Source organism: Solanum pennellii, chromosome 10, assembly GCF_001406875.1.
Source record: "Solanum pennellii chromosome 10, SPENNV200".
Classification (NCBI taxonomy): Eukaryota; Viridiplantae; Streptophyta; class Magnoliopsida; order Solanales; family Solanaceae; genus Solanum; species Solanum pennellii.
The window spans coordinates 47077801-47102160 of record NC_028646.1 but is presented as its reverse complement, the minus strand read 5'-3'; the positions used below and the strand labels follow the sequence as shown (position 1 = coordinate 47102160).

General features: G+C 33.2%; 3 pseudogenes; 1 reads left to right on the top strand and 2 right to left on the bottom strand.

Annotated features, from left to right (window-relative positions):
- The first annotated feature begins 10431 nt into the window (after positions 1-10431).
- Positions 10432-12596, top strand: LOC107032577 (annotated as a pseudogene).
- A 7161-nt stretch (positions 12597-19757) lies between these two features.
- On the bottom strand, positions 19758-21535 carry LOC107001294 (annotated as a pseudogene).
- Positions 21536-23892, bottom strand: LOC114073861 (annotated as a pseudogene).
- Positions 23893-24360: the final 468 nt, after the last annotated feature.

Genomic DNA, 24360 nt, shown 5'->3' with positions numbered 1-24360 from the left:
AAGTGCTCCTCATGTTCTTTCCTGCTCTTTGAGTATATCAGTATATCAGAAATAAATACAATAACAAAGAGGTACATATATGGCTTAAAAATCTCGTTCATCAGGCTCATGAGAGCAGCAGGGGAATTCATAAGCCCAAAAGACATTTCTAAGAATTCATAATGCCCATACCTGGTTCATAAAGCAGTCATTGGCACATCTGTTGCTCGTATTTTCAATTGATGATAACCGAAACTCAAATCAATTTTAGAGAAGACACAAGCACCTTGTAACTGATCGAACAAATCATCAATGCAAGGAATGGGATACTTGTTCTTAATAGTTACCTTATTCAGCTGCATGTAGTCTATGCACATACAAAAACTGCCATCCTTTTTCTTCACAAATAACACTGGAGAACCCAGAGAGATGCACTCGGTCTAATAAAACCTTTACCTAACAACTCCTGAAGTTGAGCCTTTAACTCCCTTAACTCAGTTGGGGTCATTCTATAAGGTGGAATGGAAATGGAACGAGTACCGGACTCCAGGTCAATACAAAAATCAATATCTCTATCTGGTGGCATACCAGGCAGGTCTGCAGGAAACACATCCACAAACTCACGAACTATCGAAACAGACTCGATCGAAGGCACTTTGAAGTACCATCGCTGAGATGTGCCAAGAAATCCAGGCAACCCTTACTCACCAACCTCTTAGCACAAAGAAAAGAGATAATACGAACTGGAGTGGAAATATAGTCACCCTCCCACACTAGCGGATCTGTCCGAGGCTTGGCCAAGGTCACAGTCTTAGAATTACAATATAAGATAGCAAAATTTGGAGAAAGCCAAGTCATACCCAGTTACATCAAAATCAACCATCTCTAGAATAATCAAATCTACATAAGTATTGCTCCCACAAAAGTCACAAAGCAAGACCTATACACCTTCTCAACTATCACAGACTCACCCACTGGAGTAGAGACACGAATAGGCATGTCAAGAAAATCACAATGTAAATCAAGACCAGTAGCGAATGAGGAAGATACATATGAAAATGTGTGTTGACACCAAATTTTGGTCTGATATTTTCAAAATTAATACTTTTTGAGTATGTTATTTTAAATAATTCAAAATACATGTTTTTGTCAGTTTAATGAAATTTTTTGATAATCATCCCTTTTCTCAAAGTATTAGGATTTTTATCGTTTGTTATGTTTATATTATTTTGCCACATCCAGACGTTTAAATATTTGTTCATTTCTTATAAAATTATTATTTCTGTTAAATTGCATTTTTTTACATGTAACTGATTACGTTAATTACATTTTCCTATTCATTTTTCTCTGTTACATTGTTAATATTCATTTTGATATTCTGTGCAGTCGAAGAAATTCATTCAAATTCGAAGACAATTTCCATACACGGATATTTTATCAACAAATAATTTTTGGACCACAATCTCAAGTCCATGACTTGGGACAATGTTGTTACCAATTCCTATTTAAAGAAAGGTTTGCCCATTAGGTTGAGGTTGGTGGATAAGATTTAGGATAGGGTTTTAATAATTTTCAGATACAAAAAAAAGGGTCTCTTCACTGTATTTCCTCTTTCCGGCGAGCTCACTGTCGGAGCACCATCTCCCAAAGGCCACCACCACCAGAAAATTATCTAGAACAATTCATATTTTTCGGTGTAGCTCCAACCAGCCACTAAATCGTTGCTAAACCCAACCTCATTCCTTCACGAACAACCAACCAAGCAGACCCATATACTCCTTTCTTCTTCTCTTCTCCGACCAAACATCGCTCAACCCAAACTCCCCTTTTGTTTCCAGCCAACAACACCAGAAAACATCTCCAAAACCCCCACCAAAAGCCATCGGAAATAACCATTAACTCCGACCACAACGCTTCCAACCAAAAATCCAATCAGATTTAAACCTCACTGGTCTAGCTTCGCAAAGCCACGACGCCAAATTCCGGCGAAACTAGACCCAAAACCCCGCCCTAAACAAGCTCCAACAACCAGCGAGTTCGAAGCTCGCCAACACCGTCTCAGGCGAACAACCAGCCGACCAAAACCCACCAGCAAACAACCATCCTTTTCACACCAAACCGCACTCCATTTTTCTCCACCGGAAACACCTAACACAACCAAAAACTCCGGCGAACGAAATTGGTTCTTCATTCTCACTCTTCTCTAGTTAACAGATCCAAAATCTCATAATTGGTAAAACACCAGCCCTTATTTATTAGTTTATTTTTTCATTTTTCTTTTAATCTATTTTTTTTTCTTAAATATTGATTGATATTCTATTGTTTTACTCTTTATTACTAATTGTTGTTAACTTATTTATTGTTTATAATTTTGTTAAGTTGATTTAGTGTTTGCTCATTTTGTTAAGTCGTGTTTTTCTATTTGGTTTTATCCTCCCTGATGTGTTTAATTTACTTAGCTATTATTTTATTAGTTTTAATTATTTCTTATATGGATAATAGACAAAATTTATAGGCTTAGGGCCCGTTTGGATGGACTTAACAAAAGCAACTTTAAAAAAGTACTTTTGAAAGTGCTGAAACTTATTTTTAAAATAAGCAGTTATGCGTTTGGATAAAAGTGTTGAAGTTAAAAAAAAAAGTTGTTGATGTGTTTGGCAATAAGTGCTGATAAACAGCTTTTTAAATCAAAATGTCTGAAATACCCTCAAAAGCTGTTAACATAATAAAAGTTAATTAATTTATATTTTACAGCCATAAATAATTATATTTTGCTATCATCACATATTTCTTTCTCACAAATTATTTATAAGAGGAATATAAACTTATCATAGATTTTAAAGATATATAATTTGAATAGATTAAAGAATGATTTAAATTTATTTTGGTTTCATCCATAGATAATAATAATTGTCTAAAAATATTGAGGGCAAAAATATTAAGGGTTATGGAAGAAAGAGATGTTAGGGTTATGTAGGTAATTTGGAGATTGTATAAAAATATTAAGGGCAAAAAGGTAAAAATGTGGTCAATTTAAAACAGCTTATAAGCTAAAAAAAAAAGCACCCCTACCCCAGCTTTTGACTTTTGGCTTAAAATAAGTTTTTTTTAACTTAAAATAAGTTATTTTGAGTATTGCCAAACAGCTAAATAAGTCAAAAACCAGCTTTTAAGTCAGTTTGACCAGCTTTTAAGCTGAGCCAAACAGGCTCTTAGATATGTTTGTGTGACTATTTTAATTTTGTTATTGTTGATTAATGTTATTATTAATTATTAGATTCATTAGCTAACTAAGTGCATTGTTTCCTTGGATTGTTGATTATTTCATTATTATTATCATTTATTATTATTATTATTATTTCTTATTATTATATAATTGTTATCTCTTCTTAATATTATTATTGACATTATTATTACAGTTTTTATTTTATTATTATTATTATTATTATTATTATTATTATTATTATTATTATTATTATTTCTTTACATCAATTCCTATTATTCTAAGAAGTTCCAGCAACTCTATGATTTTATTTGAATTATTAGTGTTGTTATATTATTATGTCTTTATTGTTTCTTACTCGCGGCAAGTTATTTTATTTATTCTTTGTTTTCTTTAATATTAATTTTGTGTTTGAAATATAAGTTAAAACTGGCAGATGAAGAAATTACCGTCGATTTCCAAGGCCTTCCATGTTCATAAGATGAATTTTTATTATTAAGTTATTATTTGATTAATTCGTTTTTATTCATATTTATTTATTTATTACTAACACTTTTACTAAGTGTGTTTACAGGTACACAAAGTTGTTTCCCATGAAGTTATTCGAAAAACTCGAATTATATTTTTTTATTCATTATTATGTAAATATTGACGTTAGGAAAATCTTAGGCCGTTTCTTATGTTATTATTTTATTTTATTACTAGTGTTTATTGCATATTTATATTACTTGTATATTATTATTATCTCCTCAATTTGGAAAAATAAACTCAATCGGGAATCACAGTTGTGGATTTCGAAGGATGCCTAACCCCCTCCCTTCGGAATAACTTGAACCCCTTATCTAGAATTAAATTGGTTTCATAGACTCTCTTTTAAGTTAATTAATTAATCGGTTTCTTAGTTTTCCTAAAAAATTAGGTGGCGACTCCCTTATCCTTTTAAACTCATTTACACCCTTTTCCCTTTAATCCCTTTTCCCTTTAACTCCCTTTTACCCATTTTAAAATTTTTTAACTAGAAATTCTTTTTTTTGTTGAGTCACCACAACGTTGCTCCTATTCAAAGGATGTAAAAAATGTGGATCCAGGATCAAAAAATACAGAAGCCGTGCAATCACAGACCAGAAGAGCACTTGTGATAACAGCATCATATGTCTCTGCCTCAGACCTTCCGGGGAAAGCATAACAATGGGCCCTATCACCTGCCTGTCCATTGCCCCTACCAGGCTGCGCTACAGTAGTTCCAACCTGCCCGCCACCCCGACTGAACTGGTGACCACCATTACATTGGCCACCACGTCCTCCAGAATGACGACCTCTACCATGACTATCTCTTCCTCTGACTACTGAAGATCTGTAACTCTGCCTCGGACAATATTTCCTAATATGTCCAGCCTCTCCACCATCCATAACAAATCCTGGAGTCAAGTGTGGGTCTCGGTGGAGAGGAAGAAGTCTAGAGATAACCTCAAAACTCAAAAAAAGGCTGACTGGTCTGCGATGGACCCTCAGCTAAAGCGTACAACGACGACTGAATAGGACGGGCTGGATAACCTCCTGAACTCTGACCTCTGGAGTAAGAACCACTAAACTCACCTCCCTTGCGGAACTTCTTAAATGTCGACGTCTTGGTGAAGTCGTCCTGCTTTACCCCCTCTACCTCAATCAGAATATCAACCACTTCCTGAAAGGATTTTGCTGCAGCAGCTACCTGTAAGGCTGGAATCTGCAAATCTAACCTCAATCCTTTCACAAAGCGGGGAATCATCTCTTGTAGAGTGAAGCAAAGCTGAGTGGCATACTTGGATAGTGCACGAAATTTGGCCTCATATGCGGCAACAGACATCCTTCCTTGCTCTACGCTCAGGAACTCATCTCTCCTCCTGTCCCTCAAAGTCTGGGGTATATACTTCTCCATGAATAAGATAGAAAATGATGCCCAAGTCATAGGTGGTGCCTTTGTTGGTCGACATTTAACATAAGACCGCCACCACATTTTGGCATTCCCCTGAAATTGATAGGTCACAAACTCAACACCGAATCGCTCCACTATGTCCATCTTATGTAGCAACTCATGACAATCAACTAAGAAATCATAGGGATTTTCAAATTCGGCACCCTTGAAGACTGGAGGTTTCAACTTTAAGAACTTAAGGAAGAGGTCATGTTGGTCATCTGTCATTATAGACCCTGTAGTCAATCGAGGAAACGTTTCTGTTTCCAATGATGCATCCATGCGGGGAGACACAACAGCTGCATGTTGTACTCCCTGAACCTGAGGTGCTGGTGCAGAAAACACTGGGGGTGTCTTGCCCTTATCAAATAACCCGCTAAGATAAGTGAGAACCTGATTATTCATCTCTAGGGTAGGCTGGGGTGGTACTTCCTTATCCTGAATCTGCTCATTTTCCCCTTCTTCACCCTCTCTCACTACCTCATCAGTCGGTGGAGGAGTCACTCCTCTATCCCTAGCTGGACCAGGTATTTGTCCTCTGTCTCTAGTTGGCGTCCTCCCGTGACCTCTACCACGGCCTCTTGCAGCTCCTCCTCCTCGAGTTACAGCCCCAATGGTTGGCTCAGACGCACCCTATCTTGCCGGTGTTGGTGTTGGCACAGTTGTTGCTCCAGTCCTAACCATCTATGAAATAGAGTGAGAAGGTCAGATACCAATTTGTATCACCTAGATACCAATTGGATCCAAGTAATAGCACGAAAGAAAGAAAAATATGAGTTTTCCTAGAGTCGTATAGCCTCTCAAAGGAAAGTAAAGGCGTCCTCGTACCATTCCGCAAGAGATATGGGTTAGTACAAACCACATGTACTAAGTATGGAAACATATGCAAGTAAAACAATTCAAAACATGCACAAAGGGACATTTTGTTATAACCATCCTAAGTTCACTTTAAAAGCCTTTATGCACGTTTCAAGAATCATATACAAGTCCATATCACAACAACAAGACATATTCTTAATTCAAGAGTAACATTAAGGTAGAACCATAGTCAACATTTCATAATCAGAGTCCATTTCATCAAATACATCACAAGACCTTACTCATAACCCCAATCCAAGTTTATTAGTGCAATCTATATGTGAAACCCCATAACCCCACATAAACCAAGTAAACTAACAAATAGATCATAAGCAGTGTCTTTTACCTCACACATCATCATCATAACAAATGTAGTCAATACAATGCATAACAATTTAGACCAACATCATAAATATCAAGTGAAACCAATATCATATATATCATATGAGACCAACATCATGCAATTCATTCATAACATATGTACATAAATAACTCACCCTAGAATTCCCCTCAAGGTCCACTTGTGCAATGTATAGGTAAAGTCTCATACCCTTACCTACACTAAGTGACACCTCTTAAGTAGTCCTAGTTAGTTTTCATCTTCTTACTTTCATTAATTCATTTGAACATTTGGTAACTTTGCCATAACCGACATAGACCAAGTGAGCTACATGAAATCCGGTGTCATTCCCTCACACAAAAAAGAGGGTGTCGTACTTGCCAAGTTAAGACATACACATTTGTATAGCATCTAGGTGGAGTCACTAGCCAGGGTTCCTATGGGGGCACATAGTTAAGGAACGAAGAGGTTGTAACTAGAAACTCTCTTTATGCTAATTAGCATTGTAGTTTCCACCTCATGAGAACATCGTGTGAACCTATATTCCTTTGTGAAGGAAAACCTCTCATTGTCAAGTTTACTCGGTGCTAAGATAAATTTCCTTTTTGAAGTATCTTTAAGTATTCCTTAACATTAATTCATAATATAGGTCTTAGGAGTTTAACCCCTCGTATAACATGTTCATAGCTCATAGGTTTTAGGATGAGAAAGCCCTTTCATCACAAATGCAACATCATGTGAGTACATTACATCATAGCATAACCATAAGATATACATGGAAATTACCTTCAATCCCTCGTAAAAGCACACCTATCATCATCTCACAAGCAACATATTCATAGCAAGATCATACATTCATAGCTTCATCATTCATACTTCAATAAATCAACATTACCAAAGATAAACCAACAATACTACAATAGAATGTTCAAACCTTTGAAGATCTTACCAATGGCCTCCAAGAAACCCTTTCAAGACTTCATCTTAAATACATGATATTTATCCATCAAATCAATTATCATCATCATACGATATTTAATTATACAAGAACATACTCAATCACATCACCTCTAGTCATTAATTAACATAATTCAAGAGCTAGGGTTAAGAGAAGAGGGACATTCATGGGTCTTTAAGGAATTAGGTAAAGAAACCCTAAGGTAATACATCAAATCATTCATAAACATTCATAATGTATCATTATTAATCAACTAGACCAAATAAGTCAAGTTTAAAGGTGACCCACGGAATTGAGTGAAATCTAGAAAATTAGAAGAACATTGGAAACCAATTTGAAGGAACCTCTTGGGGAAAGGAATCCCAAGAGTGAAGACTTCCAATACCTTATCAATACTTAAAGATTAATGTATAAAGGCCTTGTTCTTGAGCCCTACTTGAAGCTTTGCCCTTCTTCTTCTTCAATGGAGTCTTTGTATAGTGAGAGAATTTAGAGAATAGTAAGAGCAATTGGGTTTTCAATTTGGAGATTTCTTTTGGTGTGAGAATGGGTATAAATGACTTAAAATCAATTTATACTAAGCCCCTAAAATACCCAAAACACCCCTCACTTGGTTGGACCTTTTAATTAACTCTAACTTGACTTTTATTTTCAGAGTTTTTATCGCGGAATAAGTCGCGGCGCGTTGGTATTACCTAGAGTTTCTGGAATTATTTTTGGGATAGAAAGCTCCGAATCATTTTGGCCATTGGTGGATCTAGTCTGCGACGCAGACCCACTCCCTCTATTCACTGGACAAGCTGCCATGTGCAACTTGTTTGCCAAATGTTTGGGTCCTCTTCAGGACTCCTAGGGTGGTCCTTCGGGGGTTACACCCAGATGTTTTGATCCTAAAAGCATTATTTTACCCGTTTAAAGTATTTTTACAAGTTTCACTCTTCATATGACACTCCCAAGAATTAACAAGACCTAAGAACACCGACTAGTTCAATTTCACAAGTTTCCAGACGTCATGGTCGTTTCTTGATGTTTAGGCTCTATTACTTCCAAATCAAGTTAATTACATTAATTTAGGTCTATAAACATAATTTTAATCATTATTAATTATGTGAGGCTCTAGCCTAGGTCATTGGATTTCTGAGGTGTAACAATATCCCCCCTTGGGGAACATTCGTATTCGAATGACACTATAAACATCTTTTTGGAATTTACGACTCAAGACAAGCAGCCCAACCAACGCATGGTATATAATGATTTTGAATAACAAAGGAGAAAACATCAACTCCATTCTCAAACACAAAAATGCACCATTATAAGATATAAACTATATCTACTGCCAATTATACACTCATTNGAGGTGTAACAATATCCCCCTTTGGGGAACATTCGTATTCGAATGACACTATAAACATCTTTTTGGAATTTACGACTCAAGACAAGCAGCCCAACCAACTCATGGTATATAATGATTTTGAATAACAAAGGAGAAAACATCAACTCCATTCTCAAACACAAAAATGCACCATTATAAGATATAAACTATATCTACTGCCAATTATGCACTCATTTCATCATTTCACATTATGCAAGGAGGAATTTCCTTCTCCTTCTTATATAGCTCAACATATTCAACAAGGATGTAATACATCATTTCATCACTTCATACTTGAGAAATTTCATAATCAAGATTTTTCACATGAGATCAATTATACCAGCCACATAATCAAGTGTTATCAAGTATGAAGAACATATAATTCAAGACACATATGAAACATGAATTCTTATAAGGACATTTATAATTAAAGGAAATCATGGAAGTTGAATAGTCTTATGAACCTTTATAATCCAAAATTTATGAGGGATGACTACCTTAACCATGACTAGAAGAGTAAGGGAAAATATGAGGATATCGGGACATCATATCGACCTCGGCCTCCCAATAGCACTTTCCACAAGATGATTCTTCCAAAGAACCTTTACGGAAGCTACTTCCTTATTCCTCAACTTCTTCACTTGCCAGTCTAAAATCTTAATCGAGACCTCTTCATAGTAAAGGTTAACGAAAATTTCTAAGCCTTATAGAGGAAGGATGAAAATCGGATCGCCTATGCACTTTTTGAGCATTGATACATGGAAAACCGGATGCACCGGATCCAAATCAATGAGTAATTTTAAATTATAGTTAACACTTCCGATGCATTTTAAAATCTCATATGACCCCATATACCGGAGACTAAGTTTCCCCTTATTCCCAAACTTTATCACCCCTTTCATGGGTGATATCTTCAAATAGACCAAGTCATCTACCATAAACTCAAGTTTCTTCTTTCTATTGTCGGCATAAGATTTTTTCTGACTTTGGGCCATCTTCAATCTATCCCTTATGATTTGAACTTTCTCTATAACCTCATAAATTGCTTCGGTACCTATTAGAGCAAACTCACTTACCTAAAACCACCCAATCAGAGATCTACACCTCCTTCCATAAAGATCCTCAAATGGTGCCATGGCGATACTTGAGTAATACTTATTATTGTAGGCAAATTCAATCAATGGTAGATGATCATCCCAATTACCTTTGAAGTCAATAACACATGCCCTAAACATATCTTCTAAGGTTTGGATGGTTCACCAAACGATGTGTATGCTATTGAAATACATAATAAAAAGTTATTTTTGGTCTTAGAGAATTTGGAATAGTTACCAGCTTAAATTGTGTTAGTGATGACATTCCTATCAATGTTCCCGATTCTAAATGTAGTTTGTTGAGTAGTTATTTTTTTAGAAAAAATTACAGTTTCAAAGGAGTCATCTACATTCGTTGTTTTCAGCTAAAAAAATTAATAGATGATGACTCAACTGTTTCATTGATTGTGCTTTACTTCATTAGTGATTTTTTATTTTCATATGAGGACAACAAATACCAAATTAGTAATAGAGATTTTTACCTTGTGAAAAGTGGAAAATTCAAATCATATCTGTGGGGTTTAGATGTCTACAAGAAGTTGTCTCATTCTCTTGTCTACAAGAAATTGGAAGATATAGCTATTCGGGTTCCTGAATCAATTTCAAGAATCTTAAATTGGGGAGACAATTGCCGAAAGTCCATGACAAAAATATATTGAGAATGTCTCTTCATGCCTACAAAAAACAAGGTATTTGTATAAAGTTAATACATTTTATGACATTGTTTAGTTCAATTAAAGTTACTATATCTATTTTTATTTTGTTTATTTGGTTTTTCAATTTGAGAACATAGTGGCTAGTGAAGATGAATTGTCTAAATTAAGGCTTCCTGAACCTCGTGATTACCATGCTAAATTTTGAAATTGGAGTCTCAAGGATCAAGTCATGGTCTAGACATTTTGACCAATGAAGTTATAGAATTGAGAAAAGAACTTGTAAAGGTATACACAAACTTGACTTTAGGATTTTATTTCAAAATTGTTAAATTTTAATATTTTTGTTAGAATTTAATATCTATTAGGTGAATGAAAATAACGAAGCACTTGAAGAGAAGATTGATTTAGTATTTAATCAAATAAAAGAATTTTTGGTGAATTCAAACAAACAATTATTGGAGGACATTTCTTTGTTGTTTGCTAAGAGTTGTGGTAACAACTCGTTATCCGAGAAGTCAGGAAACATCCAAGAAGCAGGCTGGCGAGACATTTTAAGGTGGATTAGATTTTAATGGAAGTTTGTTTATATTTTCAATACATTTTTGTTATAGTCATAATATACTTTTAATATATAGTCAAGTGACTTCTTCCAGTTCATGTAGAAGTGACAGGAACTCAATATTTCATTTTCTTGTTCATCTTTCTGATCTCTCGGTGGATTACAAAATTGATGTCATACAACAATTTTAATATGTTTTTCTTATAATATGTATTAATTACATATACAATTTTCTCCCTATGTTAATGCATCTATTAAATGAATCAAGAGGGCATGATGCTCATGTTATGGGATCAAATCAAAATGAAGAATATCAGTGCTTAAAGCATCAATTGGATTTGTTGATATTGAAAATTTGAAAGAGTATCAAGTAAAATAGGTAATGAAGGGTTTTATAAAAATATATTACATATTTCATATATTTTAATTCAACTCTCTTATTTTAAATGTTCTTGTTATGTACAGATGAAGATGTTGCAGGAATCACTATTGTAAAAGTTCTTTCAGAGGTTATTGGTAATATAAATGGTATTAATTTTCATAACTTCAAATAAACTTCTTTCGTTTTATTTTAATAACATTATAAAAATTTTATTTTGCTTACAGTCCAAGAGACAGATGATGTGAATACAGTTGGGGAGCAACCTAATGGTAATGTAGTCAACAAAGCCAACATAAATAAGTGTTACATTTGTTGATTGTAAATTAATCAATATGTCTATTATATGCAGATGCCTAAGAGAATTGTCAAAAACCTTTACATACACTTGATGACTTTATTTTTCTTGATGAAGATCTTTCTCAGATCAATAGGACGGAAGAATCTTATCTAAAAAAAAAAGTCCCTATTGATCAAAACAAAAAGAAAGTGACACCGTAGAAACATGACAGAAAGAAAAATCAAAGAAAATTAACATCTTCCTTCACACAATATTTCAAATCTAGAGGAACTTTATGTGTTACACGTCAGTTTATTAAGACAAAACATCCTTTTTCATATGCAACCGGATGAGATAATGAATCTAATTTAATCGATTCATTCACTAAGTGGCTTTATACGTGTACAAAAAAGAGGTAATTCATTTTGTAGTTTTTGGGTTAATTTGTTATATTGAATAACTTACATAATTCATAATATATACAAGCTTAATTCAACCTATGGAACATTCAGTTACCTCTAATTCATAACAGATACAATTTTCTTAATTCACTCTTCTTTAGTTTCTTAGTTGTCTCTTTTTGATTTTTTGTTGTCTCGTTTTTGAGTATGTATATTTTAATTTTTTCTGTTTTGATAGGGGAAAGAAACCTTATACAGATGCTCGTAATATTATCAATCCAGCATTTGAATTAGATATTTGTAATGTAGATGAAAGACTATGATTTTTCAAATTAGCATATTCTGGACAACAATGGTGTGATGAGGCTAGTTGTATAAAGTTTAGTTAGACGTCAATATTTATCATTCATAACACTTGTCATTGTAGGAGTCATACTAGCTCTATTGTTAGATTTTCTGAATTATTTGTCTAGTGAACACATGTTTATCTTTCCCAACATCTTATCTATATGTGGTTCACACAAACTTACAACTTCTTGGAAATTAAAGTAACTCTAAGATATTGAGTTTCTTGAGGTTAATTGAATGTTGTTTCTTGAGACTTATTTTTTTTATATTTCAATTTTAATTTTTTGCAACATATTGATGTCTTTTTCTATTACCTAAGAAAGAAAGGAAAATATGAAGCCAACAGTAATGTTCGATTTACGACGACTGATTGTGTGTTCAAGACAAAGATTACTGATTCTTTGTTTCAACTTTGTGCTGCTCAGGAGGATAAGAAAAACTATAAAGTAAAAGATTCTGATGATATTGCCCGGTATATATGTGGACGTCGTTTATTGGCAAGTACCTCGTGGGATAAAATGGATTATATTCTTATTCCACTAAACATTAAAGAGAATCGTCATTGAATTTTTTGTACTATTTGATATTGGGCAAAGATCTTTGGAGGTGTATGATTCATTTCCGACCAGGGGTGGGGTGAATTTAGAGGTAAAAAATATTGTTGAGTTGCTTTTAGGTGTCTTACCATATTCGTTAAGCGTGGTCAAGTTCTATGATAAGCGTCTTAAATTTAAGGCAACACCAAAATACATTGAGATAGAAAACACTTCATTTAATACAATTGTATACATTTTTACTGCAATTATAATTCACTTTTAGTACATAGTTCAGAAATTCAATATAGAAAACACCAGTATCATATTTGAAAGTCTTACCAACTGCATCTAAGGTATTAGCGACCAGTAGTGTACCTTTGTATGCTCCTTTTAAGAAAGTTCCATCAACAACTACAATTGGTCTACAATATTCCCATCCTTTTATCGAGGTGAACAAAGCTACAAACGCATATAGAAAATGGTTATCCTCTGATTTGTGCAATTTTATATGAGAATCTGGGTAAGTTGCCTCTAGTATGTGAAAATAGCTTGGAAATTGTGCATATGATTGAATTGGGTCACCCCGGATTAATTCAAGAACTTCTTCTTTAGCTCTCCAAGCTTGCAAATATGTGAGTTGCACACCATATTCAACTTATATATCACGTTGTATATCTTTTGGTGTGTAAATAACATCTGGTTCAACACATTTACCCACAATAATATTCCCAACAACACTCTAGTTGCTTGCCTTTACGATTATGAATTATGTAACAACAAACATGTGTGTTCGCTTTCAAATTATCTAATCTTGAACATTTGAGATTTGTTCAAGCTTGTAGCTCGTAAACTCCAACTACAATTTTCTCCTAGACACTGTATCGAATAGCTGATGAAAAAAAATTAATATACAATCAATAATTTAAAATGACTTGAATTTAGGTCTTACCTGATTGAGCTTGATCTTGTTGTCTTGCATTGAAAATGCTTAAGAATGAAACGTCTTTTGAGTGCATCGGTGAGGACATATTTATTCTTATACACCTTATCTTTCTCAAATAAAGAGTGATTGGGATTAACAATGATGCATGGTGTTAATTCTTCTAGCTCATCAACTTCCTCACATGATCCAAATCCAATTAACCCTATTGCTTCACCAATATCATTAAATGTATTAGAGAAGTATGAATTGTGTATAACCCTCATATCTTCTACTGTGTTTGAACATAATAGTGGAATCAGTGTATAAGTAGTCTCCAAATTTACTAGTTCAGTTGTTGTGACACACAAAGGGCATCTTGCCATATCTCGATGTTCCTTTTTGGTTTCAACATATACTTTTAGCCCCATATCATTATGAATGTGAAATGGAGGAGATCTTTCATAAATTTTATATCTGATTTCAACTTTACTTGTTGATGTGTCTATTTACAATTGAGTAGCAATTACAGAAATAAGGGTGGCAAACGTTGATTCTGTGTGTATCAACACACCATCTTCTAAATAATTAATATATTTGTTGTCAGGATCCCATCGTTCATTAAAGTAAAGCATCACAACTAGATTAGTCATATTTTTTCTACACATTATTAAAAAGTGTATTGCACAACAATAAAGCTATATTAGTAAAAAAAGAATTAAGCATGAATTAAACAAGTAAATACTGAAATGAAAAGACTAGAGCGATATATATAGACTAATCTGCTATAAGAGCACCACTTGAAGAGAGTGGTTAGAAAAGATCATACTGATTAGAGAAGAGAACTGAACTGAATACCTGATACTCACACGAACTTGAACCAAATGAAACCTCAACATAAATGAACAAACAGAGGATGCCGCACAAAAAGAAGAAATTAAAACCTGTAAAAATCATAATTATAAGCATAGAAAGAAGGAATAGGTGCAAAGAAGGCCAACACAAATGGATTGGGAAATCATGAGAAATAACGCAAATAATATTTAGATATGCCCTTTATCTCTAAACACTAAAAAAGATATCCAAATTGCAGTGCAAGCACCCTAAATGACCAGAGTTTACCAAACACTAACCTTTAAAATTTCCAAATCATTACTATTTCACAACCCTTTTTTTCTCGAAGACCTAAGACAATATCAAGAATGCATTGAAAGCACCTACACAACCATCATACTGAACACTAACCTTAAAAAATTTCCAACTCTAATTCTCCAATACAGTCACGATTTATGGTATATACATCCTTTTAACACAGAAATTCAAGTGGTGTGATAAGCGAAAACAAAATAGAAGCCACAAAGATGAGCAGCAAGAACACAAAAGATAGATGATCATTTTTACTGGGAAAGTGAATTAAGCCTGAACTAAATCTGAATTAAAGTAGTATAACACAAATACTAACAAGTGAATTAAACTTGTATTTATTGTGATTGTGGCTTACAGATACTGCACTCAATAAATAAGCCAAAAATTGAATAAAAATGACAATTGACAAGTAAAAGTTTCAGTTAAACAAACTGCTATAAGAGCACCACTTTGAAGAGAGTGGATTAGAAAAGATCATACTAATTACATAAGATAAGAGAATTGAATACCCGATAGATTAGCAGAAAGACACAAAAGATAGATGAGCATTTTTACTGGGCAAGTGACTTAAAGCTGAATTAAATCTATATTATACAAATGCTAACAAGTGAATTAAAACTGAATCAAAGTTATATAACACAAATACTAACAAATGAATTAAACTTGTATCTATTGTGATTATAGCTTGGAGATACTTCACCCAATAAATAAGCAAGAAATTGAATAAAAATGAGCATTGACAAGTAAAAGTTTCAATTAAGCAAGTTGCTAAAGGAGCACCATTTTGAAGAGAGTGGGTTAGGAAAGATCATTCGAATTAGAGAAGAGAATTAAACTAAATACCTGATAGATTAGCAGCAAGAACACAAAAGATAGATGAGCATTTTTACTAGGCAAATAAATTAAACCTGAATTAAAGCAATATTACACAATTGCTAACAACTGAATTAAACATGAATTGAAGTTGTATTGCACAAATGCTAACAAGTGAATTAAACTTGTGCCTATTGTGATTATGGCTTGTAGATACTACATCCAATAGATAAGCTAGAATTTGAATAAAAATGATCATTGACAAGTAAAAGTTTTAGTTAAACAAACTGCTAGAAGAGCACCACTTTGAAGAGAGTGGGTTAGAAAAGATCATACTAATTAGAGAAGAGAATTAGACTGAATACCCAATAGATTAGTAGCAATAACACAAAAGATTGATGAGCACTCTTAAAGAGAAAGTGAATTAAAGCTATATTACACATGCTAATAAGTGAATTAAAACTGAATTAAAGTTGTATTACACAAATGCTAACAAGTGAATTAAACCTGTATCTATTGTGATTATAGCTTGCAGATACTACATCCAATAAATAAGCCAGAAATTGAATAAAAATGACCATTGACAAGTAAAATTTTCAGTTAAACAACTGCTAGAAGAGGACCACTTTGAAGAGAGTAGGTTAGAAGAGATCATACTGATTAGAGAAGAGAACTGAACTGAATACCCGATAGATTAGAAGCAAGAACATGGTTATTTATATTGCTGCTGATCTATCGGGTATTCAGTTCAGTTATCTTCTCTAATCAGTATGATCTCTTCTAACCCACTCTCTTCAAAGTGGTGCTCTTCTAGCAGTTTTTTTAACTGAAACTTTTACTTGTCAGTGCTCATTTTTATTCAATTTCCAGCTTATTTATTGGATGAAGTATCTGCAAGCCATAATCACAATAGATATAGGTTTAATCACTTGTTAGCGTTTGTGTAATACAACTTTAATTCAGGTTTAATTCACTTGTTAGCATTTGTGTAATATAGCTTTTATTTAGGTTTAATTCACTTGCCCAGTAGAAATTGTCATCTATCTTTTGTGTTCTTGCTGCTAATCTATCGGGTATCTGTTCAGTTCTCTTCTCTAATCAGTATGATCTCTTCTAACCCAGTCTCTTCAAAGTGGTTCTCTTCTAGCAGTTTGTTTAACTGAAACTTTTACTCGTCAATGGTCATTTTTATTCAATTTCTAACTTATTTATTGGATGTTGTATCTGCAAGCCATAATCAAAATAAATACAGGTTTAATCACTTGTTAGCATTTGAGTAATACAACTTTAATTCAGGTTTCATTCACTTGTCAGAATTTTTGTAATATATAATTCAGGTTTAATTCACTTTCCCAGTAAAAATCCTCATCTATCTTTTGTGTTCTTGCTCCTAATCTCGGGTTCTCAGTTCTCTTCTCTTCTCTAATTAGTATGATATTTTCTCACCCACTCTCTTCAAAGCGGTGCTCTTCTAGGAGTTTGTTTAACTGAAACTTTTACTTGTCAATGCTCATTTTTATTCAATTTCTGGCTTATTTATTGGGTGCAATATCTCCAAGCTATAATCAGAATAGATACAAGTTTAATTTACTTGTTAGTATTTGTGTTATACAACTTTAATTCAGATTTAATTCACTTGTTAGAGTTTGTGTAATATAGCTTTAATTCAGGTTTAATTTACTTGCCTAGTAAAATTGTTCATCTATCTTTTCTATTTTTGTTGCTAATCTATCGGATATTCAGTTCTCTTCTCTTCTCTAATTAGTATGATCTTTTCTAACCCACACTCTTCAAAGTGGTTCTCTTCTAGCAGTTTGTTTAACTGAAACTTTTACTTTTCGATGGTCATTTTTATTCAATTTCTGACTTATTTATTCGGTGCAGTATCTGGAAGCTATAATCGCAATAGTTACAATATTAATTCACTTGTTAGTATTTGTGTTATACAACTTTAGTTCATATTTATTTCAAGTTTAATTTACTTTCCAAGTTATCATGATCATCTATCTTTTGTGTTCTTGCTGCTCATCTTTGTGGCTTCCATTTTCTTTTTGCTTATCACACCAACTTGAGTTTTGTGTGTTGAAAGGATGTATATACCCTACATCATGAACTGTAATGGAGAATTGGACTTGAAAATTTTTTAAGGTTAGTGTTCAGTATGCTAGTTGTGTAGGTGATTCCAAAGCATTCTTGATATCATCTTAGGCCTTCGAGAAAAAAGGGGCTGCAAAATAGTAATGATTTGGAAATTTTAAATGTTAGTGTTCAGTTGGCTCTGGTCATTTAGGGTGCTTGCGTTGAAATTTGGGTATCTTTTTTAGTGCTTTGAGATAAAGGGCATTTCTAAATATTATTTGCGCCATTTCTCATGATTTGCCAAGCAATTTGTGTTGTCCTGTTTTGCACTTATTTGTTCCTTCTTTCTGTGCTTACAATTGTGGTCTTAAAGGTTTTCTTTTTGTGGAAAAGCCTTTGTTTGTTGATTTATGTTGAGGTTTAATTTGGTTCATGTTCCTGTGAGTATCAGGTATTCAATTCAGTTCTCTTCTCTAATCAGTATGATCTTTTCTAACCACTCTCTTCAAAGTGATGCTCTTCTAGAAGATTAGTCTATATGTCTCTCTCTAGTCTTTTCATTTAAGTAATTACTTGTTTAATTCATGATTATTCTTTTTTACTAATTTAACTTCATTGTTGTGTAATACACTTTTTAATAATGTGTAGAAAAAATATGATGCTTTACTTCAATGGACGATGGGAACCTAGCAACAAATATATTAATTACTTGGAAGATGGTATGTTGATACACACATAATCAACGTTTTCCATCCTTGTTTCTGTAATTGCTACACCATTGTCAATAGACACATCAAGTAAAGTTGAAATCAAATATAAAATTGATGAAAAGTCTCCTCCATTTCAAATTCATAATGATATGGGGGTAAAAGTATATGTTTAAACCAAAAAGGAACATCGAGATATGACAAGATACCCTTTGTGTGTCACAACAACTGAACCATTAAACTTGGAGACTAATTTTGCACTCATTCCACAATTATGTTCAAACACTTCAGAAGATATGAGGGTTATACACAATTCATACTTCTCTAATACATTCAATGGTATTGGTGAAGTAATAAGGTTTATTGGATTTTTATCATGTGAGGAAGTTGATGAGCTAGAAGAATTAACACCATGCATCATTGTTAATCCCAATCACTATTTATTTGAGAAAGATTAGGTGTATAAGAATAAATATGTCCTCAACAGTGCACTAAAACTACATTTCATTCTTAAGCATTTTCAATGCAAGACAACAAGATCAAGCTCAATTAGGTAAGACCTAAATTCAAGTCACTTTAAATTATTGTTAGTATATTAAATTTTTTTCAACAGCTATTCGATACAATGTCTAGGAGAAAACTGTAGTTGGATTTTACGAGCTTCGAGTTTGAACAATCTCAAATATTCAAGATTAGAGAATTTGAAAGCGAGCACACATGTTTGTTGCTACATAATTCATTATCGAAAAGGCAAGCAACTAAGAGTGTTGTTGGGAGTATTAGTGTGGATAAATGTGTTGAATCCGATGTTATTTACACACCAAAAGATATACAAATGTGACATGTTAGCTGAATATGTTGTGGGACTCACATATATGCAAGCTTGGAGAGCTAAAGAAGAAGCTCTTGAATTAATCTGGGGTGATCTAATTCAATCATATGCAAAGTTTCCAAGCTACTTTCACATACTAGATGCAACTTACCCTGGTTCTCATATAAGATTGCACAAATCAGAGGATGACCGTTTATTATATGCATTTGTAGTTTTGTTCACCTCGATAAAAGGATGGGAATATTGTAGACCAATTGTAGTTGTTGATGGAACTTTCTTAAAAGGAGCATACAACGGGACACTAATGACCGCTAATACCTTAGATGCAGTAGGTGAGACTTTCGAATATGATACTAGTGTTTTCTATATTGAATTTCTGAACTATGTATTAAAAGTGAATTTAAATTGCAGTAAAAATGTATTAAAATGTATTAAACAAAGTTTTTTCTATCTCACTGTATTTTGGTGTTGCCATCAACTCAGGACGCTTATCATAGAAGTTGATCACACTTAACTAATATGGTAAAACAATTGAAAGCATCTCAACAATATTTTTTGACCTCTAAATTCACCCCACCCCTAGCCGGAAATGAATCATACACCTCCAAAGAACTTTGCCCAATATCAAATACCACAAAAACTCAATAATGATTCTCTTTAATTTTTTGGTGGAATAAGAATATAATCCACTTTATCCCACGAGATACTTTCCAACAAATGACGTCCACATATATATCGAGAAATATCATCAGAGTCTTTTACTTTATAGTTCTTCTTATCCTCATGAGCATCACAAAGTTGAGAAAGAATTAGTAATTTTTGTCTTGAACACACAATTAGTCGTCGTAAATCGAACATTACTGTTAGCTTCATATTTTCCTTTCTTTCTTAGGTAATAGAAAATGACATCAATATGCTGCAAAAAAATTAGAATTGAAATGCAACAGTCTCAAGAAACAAACATTCAATTAACCTCAAGAAACTCAATATCTTGGAGTTACTTTAATCTCCAAGAAGTTTTCAGTTTGTGTCAACCACGTATAGATAAGATGTTGGAAAAGATAAACACGTGATCACTAGACAAATAATTCAAAAAATTACACAACATAGGTAGTGTGACTCTTAGAATGACAAGTGTTATGAATGAAAAATATTGACGTCCAACTAAAGCTTATACAACTAACCTCATCACATTGTTGTTCAAGATGTGCCAATTTGAAAAGCCACAGTCTTTCATCTACATTACAAATACCTAATTCAAATATTGGACTGATAACATTAAGAGCATCTGTACAAGGTTTCTTTCCCCTATCAAAATAGAAAAAAAATTAAAACATATATACTTAGAAACGGGAAAACAACAAATAAAAAAGAGGCAACTAAGAAACTAAAGAAGAGTGAATTAAGAAAATTGTATCTTTGTGAATTAGAGGTAACAGATGTTCCATAGGTTGAACTAAGCTTGTATATATTATGAATTATGTAAGTTATTCAATATAACAGATTAACCAAAAAATATCAAAATGAATTACTTCTTTTTTGTACCCGTATAAAGCCACTTAGTGAAAGAATTGATCAAATCAGATTCATTATCTCCTCTGGTTGCATATGAAAAAAGATGTTTTGTCTCAAAAAACTGATGTGTAACACATAAAGTTTCTCTAGATTCGAAATGTTGTGTGAAGGAAGATGTTATTAAGTTTTCTAAATTTTTCTTTCTGCCATGTTTCTTCAGTGTCGCTTTCTTTTTGTTTTGATCAATAGGGGCTCCTTTTTTTAGATAAGATTCTTCCGTCATATTGATTTGAGAAAGATCTTCATCAAGAAAAATAAAGTCATCAAGAGTATGCAAAGGTTTTTAACAATCCTTTGATGCATCTGCATATAATAGACATATTGATTAATTTACAATCAACTAATCCAACACTTATTTATGTTGATTTTGTTGACTACATTACCATCGGGTTGCGCCCCAACTGTATTCACAACAGCTGCCTCTTGGACTGTAAGCAAAATAAATATTTTAATAATGTTATTAAAATAAAACAAAGATGTTTATTGAAGTTAAGAAAATTGATACCATTTATATCAGCAACAATCTCTTACAGATCATCCGGTGTGTGTTTTAACTCTCTATTTACAAGGCAATGAATAACTTGCAATTGTGTGCTCGTTTTTCAAAGGTCAAGAAAGTAACCAAAACATGTATTGCTGAACAACTCAAGTTGTTTATCAGATAAAGATAGTTTGATTTGGTCATTGACACTATGATTAGTGTAAGATGACCACCTACTCGCAACATACACAACATCCGAATATTTTCAGAATTTATGATCCTGCATATGCATTAAACATAAATTAAAAATGTGTTACTGCATACTGAAGTTGAACTAAGATGAATTTCACATACTATGCAACAAAGCAAGGTAGTAAACAGTTGAATTAAAGATGAATTACAACAATGACCACTTCTGGTTCCAAATCCAGACACAAAGCTTATCAACTTCAACACAAACAGCCTAAACAGTGATCAAGTTGTTATATAGTTAAAGCTATATTTTCTATCTAAAAAACAACATCGAAAGCAACTTAAACCTACATTTTCACGTTATCCATTGGAACAAAACATTGAGTGCGGGGGAAAAGATCAGATAGAACATGAAACAATGTTATTCCAAATATATGATGTGTCGTCTCATTCAGCTTTTTCATCTGTTTTCAAATTAACACGAACAAGTGTTACCAGTTATTTGACAAGCTCCCGCTAATTCTAGACAAAATAATGGACAAAGAGAAGATATTTTGCAATTAAGTAAAACAGAAATACTTGGTCAACTATTTCCTTTTGGGGGTTCCCAGTTTAGTAACTTTAAGTATTAGTGAAAATGGTAGACTCTCTCCTTGATAAATCCCTATGTATTTAACTGAAAGTACAAATTTGGGATCTTTATATGCTAGTAATGCTAGTATTGTTAGTGTTATTCGTGATTTCTTTGATGTTTTTCCTAATTAACAAAATTTAAGGTTGTTTTATAATAATCATACTGGCCTGCTTCTTTTGGGGGTTTTGAAATTATGAATCTTTGGTTGAATAATCAACTTAAAAGGGTTCTCATGTAGTATTGATGTGATTGGAAGTATGACACAATTGTCTCAAGATCCCAACATCTCACCCAAGTTACATCTCAAGAAAATGTCTGGATGAGAGAGCCCTGAAGAGCAAAAAGTAGAAAAAATGCTTTTGAGGGAGATGTAGCTTGAAATATCTCAACTACGTAGTCACAAGAATAAAAGAATAGATGTACAAATATATTCATCCTCTCCTATTTACTATGTGATTCAACCACTTTGCTGCTAGTGCTTTCGTTTCTCTAAGACTTTCAAGCCACAAATCAAAATCTAAGATAACAATGTCAAATTCAAAGTGAGTTCTAGCTTTCTGCTATAGTACTACTCTTCATTGGAAGAGTATTGAAATAGTCATGTACTAATATACATGATTCCCACACACATTGTCCCTTTCAAATAGTATGATGGAACATTTGCTAATATTGCTTCCTGCCACTTTTTAAGAAAAACATTACGAGCCCAATATATAACCTCCTAATATATTCAATATACTACAACACTCAATCCCAAACTAGTTAACGTCAGCACTCCGGATCCTATTAATAAACAAATGCAAAACCTGCTCTATTCATTTCCTGTCATTTCTTCAGAGGATGAATCCCTTAAGCCTGAGATATAAAGCTACTAATAGATTCAAGACACCAGGACTCAATCTCAAACTAGCTAGCATTGCAACAGAAGGCATCCTAATTTAACATCTAGCATTCATATTTGAGTGTCTAAAAATAATGTATTACTACATGATAAAGTTGAATTAAAGATGAAATCCACATACCACATCTCAAAAACAAGGAAGTAATCGGTATACAATCATTCCTAAACAACAACTAACTAAGAAAAACACATAGACATAGATTCAAAATACTACCACATACCAGATATCTACTCTCTAGTAGAATGACATTTTTGGGCAATCAATTTCGTGTTTTTGCATCCTTCACTGGCTTCTTCTTCTCCGGTCCATCTTTATTTTTCAATTTTTGACTGATTAAGGAAGTAAATCCTCAAAATCGTCATCACTGTCCACGATTTTCGTCGACGTAGATGCCAAATCAACAATCTTTTTTTCGATTTCTTCACATTTTTCACCTCTTTAACTCGTTTTTTTACCTTTGTTCTGCTTCTTGTTCTGCTCCTCCTTGTTTTGCTCACCCGATACTTGTGAGATTTCCAAACTAAAACTTGGACCGTCATTAACTTCATCTGTACCAGTAGGAGATGAAATTTGACCCTTCTTTCGACTTCTTATATAAACTTTTTGATTCGAAGTATTAACATCACTAAATAGCCGTGGACTTCTTCTAGGCGATTTTCCTTTACCTTCTTCCATTAGAATTTGTGCAGAAAAATGAGGAAGAAAGAACAACAAACCCTAAACTTTCGGACAAAAGAGTAAGAAAGAAAAGAGAGAGGATATGAGCGAACATGCAACACTTTTTTGCTTAGTTTAAAAATTATATGAAAAAGGAAAAAAGAAATTGAAATTGTTTTAAGTAAGTATTGCTAAAAGTTGACAAAAAAGGTAATAAATTAAAAGTATATTTAAAATTGATAATTATAAAATAAAAGACCTTTGTTTATGTAATTTTTTCATTTTCTTTACTTATTTTTGTTTAGTGCTTCCTATTTTCTAGTTAAACTCACTCAACTTTAGTGGCGCTTTTATGGTTGTTAATGGCACATGTTTTTATCCAGTTCTCCACTTTGCAAGTGGCTACTAGATAGAGAATGGTTAGGTCTTTTCCTTTGTGTAAATTCAATATTTCTGCAAATTAATGAATAGCTGGAATTTCATAAG